The sequence below is a fragment of the Dasypus novemcinctus genome, chromosome 2, assembly GCF_030445035.2.
Source record: "Dasypus novemcinctus isolate mDasNov1 chromosome 2, mDasNov1.1.hap2, whole genome shotgun sequence".
NCBI classification, from domain to species: Eukaryota; Metazoa; Chordata; class Mammalia; order Cingulata; family Dasypodidae; genus Dasypus; species Dasypus novemcinctus.
In genome coordinates, this window is record NC_080674.1 from 126291704 (window position 1) to 126298480 (window position 6777).

General features: G+C 38.0%; 1 pseudogene; it reads right to left on the minus strand.

Moving 5' to 3' along the window:
- Positions 1-593: 593 nt before the first annotated feature.
- LOC101433003 (BTB/POZ domain-containing protein 1-like) lies at positions 594-5816 on the minus strand (annotated as a pseudogene).
- Positions 5817-6777: the final 961 nt, after the last annotated feature.

Sequence of the window (6777 nt, forward strand, 5' to 3'; positions counted from 1 at the left end):
AAGGAGTGCTGTGCCACGCAGGGGTGTCCCCCACGTAGAGGAGCCCCACACGCAAGGAGTGCGCCCTGTAAGGAGAGCTGCCCAGCATGAAAAAAGTGCAGCCTGCCCAGGAGTGGTGCCATACACATTGAGAGCTGATGCAGCAAGAAAACACAACAAAGAGAGACAGAGATTCCTGGTGCTGCTGATAAGAATATAAGCAGACACAGAAGAACACACAGTGAATGGACACAGAGAGCAGACAACTGGTGGGGGAGGGGGGAGAAGGAGAGAGAAATAAAAAATAAATATTAAAAAGAAAAAAGATGATGTGTCAGCTGATCTATGAAATTATACAAGAGAAAGTTGAAATGACTGCTTTTTGTTTTAAAAAATTACACCCAGTTCTCTTTTCACCTCTGGTGATAAGAAAATGGAAAATCTGCCTTTAAGTCATACAGAGTAAGCCAACATTTTTCTATCTCCTCTAAGAAACTCAAATGTTTCTTAAAATGATAAATATTCTTAACAGTCAAACTATCTTTTTGTGGCCAGTTATTTATGTCTTTGAGACTAGATGGTTCTATTTAGCCAAAATGTATTATAATGCTCAATTATGTGTACAATATTATTTCTGGTATTTATCCATCTTCTGATGTTCCATTATTATTGCCAGGGGAACTAAAGAAAGAAAAAGTTTTGCAAGCAGTAAGTGTTTCATGCACTACTTTTGTGCCATAGTGGGAATCTGGTCAATTGTTTTGAGCCATAGTGGGAATCTGGACCTTTAAAGGGTTTTGCAGGTTGTGTAGCACACATTGGAAAGGATTTCTATAGGTTCTTTGAACATGACACTGAATGTTTTAAAGGTCCCATCACAACTAAATCTGATATCATTTCGTCCCAAAGTTTTTTGTCATTTTCAATGATTTGTATAGTCATCTGATAATCTGTATGGCCATGATAGATCCATATAAGGCAAATTCAACAATAGAAATTCTTCTATTAACTGTGAACCTTTAAAAACTACCTTGTGAAGGGATAGTTCTTTGATAACTTTTTATTTCTCACATGGTTATTGGTCTATTCAGACTTTCTTCTTCAATCAATTTTAGTAATTTATGTTTGCCTGATTCAACCACTCATTCCACTTTAACCCCAGCGGCTCACTAACTGCTGGAATCTATTGATGTTGTATTCCTTTCCTCTGAAGCAGCATCTTGGTCGGTCAATGTAGTCACCTTGGGGTTTAGGACTGAGAGTAAAATGATGAAAGAGATTTACCACTGCACAATCAGATTGAACTGGACCTGCTGCAAACTCCTCAATTGCCATCAGTGGGAACCGAATTAAAGAAAATGCTTTTCCTAGAACTTTGTTTCCAAAAGTCACAGGCAATCGTCTCTGACATTCTGCTTCTTCCCAGTGTACAATAGCTCCAAAAAGTCGACTTTCTGGTTTATTAAGTGTATCTCTTTCCAGAATTGTATAAAATGTGTCTATATCAATATCAGTAACCCCCTCTGCACTTACTGCATCCATTGTGCTTTTGTCTATCATGTTTAGACAAAGACTAGCGAGCTGAGGTTCATCAAATAATTGAGGCTGAGTAAGAAGCATAAAGGCATTATCACCCTAAGATGATTGGTAAGGCATTCCACACAATATGCTTCCAAGACGGGGACTGCCTATTTCTTAACAGTGTTGCGTGGTCATAACTGCTTCTGGACCAATTTGAACTTGATCTGAATATAGAAATCTCAGCAGCTCCAGGTAGGCGGTGGGCTCCACTCGGGCAGTTTGACCTCGGCAGATTTGATGGCCATGCAGCATTGAACATGGAGGTGAAGACGGTGCTGCAGCACCAAGCGCACCTTGCTCAGCTGCTCCGGTTGAAGAGGAACACGAAGCACTCCTTCAGTGACGCCTTGGTCACCTGCCAGGTGTAGAGCGGCTCCCTCTGCAGTGGGAGCAGGGGCAACAGAAGGGACAGCAATAGCGGGGACCTCGTGGGCAGAGTTGGGTCTCAGCCCCCTGGTCCTGCTCCCCGGTACAGCCGGCAACTAAGACCATTCTCTAGCGTTGTCTACACCGCTAAAGAAAGTGCTCCTTTGGCGCACTCGCCATCGCCCATGCAACACCCAGAGTGAGGATCGACAGTGGTTTCTTTGCTGTGGCTGTTTTTTAAAATCATGAATGCATTTAGTCAAATGCTTTTCCTGCATCTATTGAAATGAACATGTTTTTAAAAAGTTCTTTTGTCTGTCACTATGTTGAATTACATAGACTTATTTATTTATTTTAATTGTATTTTTTTGAAGATACATAGATCACAAAAAATGTTACATTAAAAAATATGAGGTTCCCATAAACCCCACACCCACCCCACCCCACTCCTCCCACATCAGCAACCCCTTTCATCATTGGGGCATATTCGTTGCATTTGATGAATACATTTTGGAGCACTGCTGCACTGCATGGACAATCATTTACATTGTAGTTTACACTCTCCCCCTTGTTCATTCAGTGAATTATGGCAAGATATGTTAAGCCAACATTGCATTCCTGGGCTAAACACTACTTAGAAATAATATATTGTTCTTTGTTTGCTTTATTTAATTTTTTAAATTGTAGAAATTGTAGGTTTACAGAAAAATCATGTAAAAAATAGTGTCCTCATATACCCCCCCATTGTTGATACTTTGCGTTAGTGTGATACCTTTGTTACAGTTGTTATAAGAATATAAAATTGTGCTGTTAACTATAGTCCATAGTTTACATTTGGTGAAAACTATTATTAACACCTTGTAATAGTTACAAGTCATGAAAGAATGTTTTTTAACTGGTACTATTGAAGATTTCCATGGTCCACAATAGGATTCACTAAGTTATATATTACTATGTTTTATCTTTTAATTTTATTTTAGTAACATATATATGACCTAAAATTTCCCCCTTTATAAATTCACTACTGTTAATTATGTTCACAATATTGCTCTACCATCACCACCATCCATTTCTAAAAGATTACAATCAACCGAAATAGAAACTCTGCAAATTATGCACTAATTCCCTGTTTTCTATGCACAACTCAGGACTTGGTAAACCATATTCTAGTTATTTTTTAAAATTATTTATTTATTTATTTATCCCCCCACTCCCCCCATTGTCTGCTCTCTGTGTCCATTTGCTGTGTGTTCTTCTGTGTCTGCCTGTATTCTCATTAGGTGGCTCTGGGAACCGATCCTGGGACCTTCTGGAGTGGGAGAGAGGTGATTATTCTCTTGCGCCACCTCAACTCCCTGGTCTGCTGTGTCTCTTATTATCTTTCTTCCGTATCTCTTTTTGTTGCATCATCTTGCTGTGCCAGCTCTGTGCATGGACCAGCACTTTTGCGCGTGGCAGCATTCTGTGTGGGCCAGCACTCCGTGTGGGCCAGTTTGCCACACAGGCCACTTTGCCTTCACCAGGAGGCCCTGGGAATTGAACCCTGGACCTCCTATATGTAGATGGGAGCCCAATTGCTTGAGCCACATCCACTTTCTATTCTAGATTCTAACTCTATGAATTTGCTTATTCTAATTATCTCGTATCGGTGAGATCATGCAATATTTGTCCTTTTGTGTCTGTTTATAGTTGTTCAACATAATGTCATCACAGTTCATATATGCTGTGACATGTATGAGGATTTAATTCCTTTTCATGGCTGAATATAGTCCAGTGTGTGCATATACCACATTTTGTTAATCCATTCACTAGTTGATGGACACCTGGGTTGCTTCCATCTTTTGACAATTGTGAATACTGCCACAATGAACATCGGTATGCAAATAGTTGTTCGAGTCCTTGCTTTCAATTCTTTTGAGTTTATACCTAGTAGAGTGATTGCTGGTTCATATGGTAATTCTATATTTAGTCTTCTGAGTAACTGGAAGACTGCAAGACAGTCTTCTACAACATGTTGCATTCTCACCAGAAATGAATTAGTGTCCCTATTTCTCCAAATCCCCTCTAACACTTGCAATTTCCTGTTTGTTATTTTTAAAATAGTAACCTTTCTCATGAGTATGAAATATCTCATTAGGGTTCTGATTTTCATGGCCTTATTAACTAATGATGTTGAGCATCTTTTATTGTGTTTTTTAATAATTTGTTTATCCTCTTTGTGGAAATGTCTATTCAAGCCTTATCCAATTTTTAAAATTGGGCTGTTTGTCTTTTTATTATTGAGTTGTGGGATTTCTCTCTATATTATGGATATTAAACTCTCATTGGTTTGTGGTTTCCAAATATTTTCTTCAATTGCCTAGGTAACCTTTCTTATTTTTAAAGATTTATTTTATTTATCCCCACTTCCCATTCCCCCCATTGTCTGCTCTCTGTGTCCATTTGCTGAATGTTCTTCTGTGTCTGCTTGTATTCTTGTTAGGAAGCTCTGGAAACTGATCCTGGGACCTTCCAGAGTGGGAGAGAGGGCGTTACTCTCTTGTGCTACCTCAACTCCCTGTTCTGCTATATCTTCTTATTTTCTCTCCTCTGTGTCTCTTGTTGCGTTATCTTGCTGTGCCAGCTCTCTGCGACAGCCGGCACTCCTGTGTGGGGCGGGCGCATGGGCCAGCTCGCCGTGTGGGCCAGCTTGCCATGTAGGCCAGATTGCCCTCACCAGGAGACCCCGGGCATCGAACCCTGGACCTCCTATATGGTCGATGGGAACCTGATTGGTTGAGCCATATCCATTTCCCGGTTACCTTTTATTTTCATGATAAAGTCTGTTGATGCACAATATATTTTAATTTTGATGAGGCTCCATTTAACTATTTTTCTCTTCTGTTGCTTGTGCTTTGAGTGTAAAGTCTAAGAAGCCATTGGGCTACCACAAGGTTCTGAAGATGCTTCCTTATACTTTCTTCTAAGAGTTTTATAGTTCTGCTTTTTTTTGATCCAGTTTGAGTTAATTTTGTTATACAGTGTGAGACAGGGGTCCTACTTAATTCTTTGGCATATGCATATCCAGTTTTACCCACACCATTTGTTGAAGAAACTATTCTTTATCTATAAGTGTACTTGGCAGTCAGATTGAAAATCAATTGGCTGTAGGGGCGCAGTTTTATTTCGGAACCCTCATTTCAATTCCATTGGTTAATATGTTTGTCCTTGTGCCAGTACCTTGCTGCTTTGACTGCTGTACCATTGTAATATATTTTAAATCAGGGAGTGTGAGTCCTCCAACTTCATTCTTTTCATTCAAGAGTTTTTTTTTTTTTGGCTATTTGGGCCCCTTACCTTTCCAAATAAATTGGATAATTTTCTATTTCTGTAAAGTAGGCTCTTGGAATTTTGAGTGGAATTGCATTGAATCTGTAAATAATTTTGAGTAGAATTGATATCTTAATATTCAGTCTTCCAATCCATGAACATGGTACGTGCTTCCGTTTATTTAGGTCTTCTTTGATTTCTTTTCATAATGTTTGGTAGTTTTCTACGTACAAGTCCTTTACATCCTTGATTAAATTTGTTCTGAAGTATTTGATATTTTAATTGCTATTGTAAATGGATTTTCCCCCTGATTTTCTCCTCAGATTGCCCAGTACTAGTGTATAGAAACACTACTGAATTTAGTGTGTTGATCTTATACACCATCACTTTGCTGAACTCATTTATAAACTCTAGTAGCATTGTTGTAGATTTTTCAGGATTTTCTGTATATATGATCATGTCATCTGCAAATAGTGAAAGTTTTACTTCTTTTCCAATTTGGATGCCTTTCATTTTTTTCTTGCCTAACTGCTCTGGCTAGAACTTCCAGTGAATGTAGAATACCTGGTGACAATGGGCATCCTGCCTTGTTCCAGATCTTAAAGGGTAAGTGTTAGTTTTCCACCATTGAGTATAACGCTAGCTGGGGGTGTTTCATATATGCCCTTTATCATCTTGAGAAAATGTCCTTCTATTGCAAGTGCTTTTTTTTTTCCCAAGAATGATGCAAGATTTTGTCAAATGCCTTTTATTAATCAATTGAGATGATCATCTGTTTTTTTCCCCCTTCATTTTCCTAATGTAGTGCATTACATTAATTGATTTCCTTGTATTGAACCTCACTTGTATACCTGTGATAAAACCCACTTGATCACAGTGTGTAGTTTTTTTTAATGTGCTGTTGGATTCAATTTGCAAGAATTTTCTGGAAGACTTTTGCATATATATTCATAGGAGAAATTGGTCTGTAATTTTCTTTTCTTGTAGTATCTTTATCTGGCTTTGGTATTAGGGTGATAATTGGCTCATAGAATGCATTAGTTAATTGTTTCCTCCTCTTCAGTTTTTTAGAAGAGTTAGCAGGATTGGTATAAATTCTTCTTGGAATGATTGGTAGAATTCACCTGTGAAGTTGTCTGGTCCTAAGATTTTCTTTGTTAGGGTATTTTTGATGACTGTTTCAATTTCTTTACTTGTAATTAGTCTGTTGAAGTCTTCTATTTCTTCTTGTCAATGTAAGTTGTTTGTGTGTTTCTAGGAAATTGTCCATGTCATCTAGGCTCTCTAATTTTTTGGTATATGGTTGTTCATGGTACCCTCTTATGATTCTTTTATTTCTTTGGATTTAGTAGTAATATCCCTCTCTCACTTCTGATTTTATTTATTTGCATCTTCTCTTTTTTTTCTAAGTCTAGCTAAGAGTTTGTCAATATTATTGATCTTTTCACAGAACCATTTTTTTTGTTTTGTTAATTCTCTTGTTTTTTAAATTCTCAATTTCATTTATTTCTGTTCTAATGTTTGTTATTTTTTTCCTTCTCT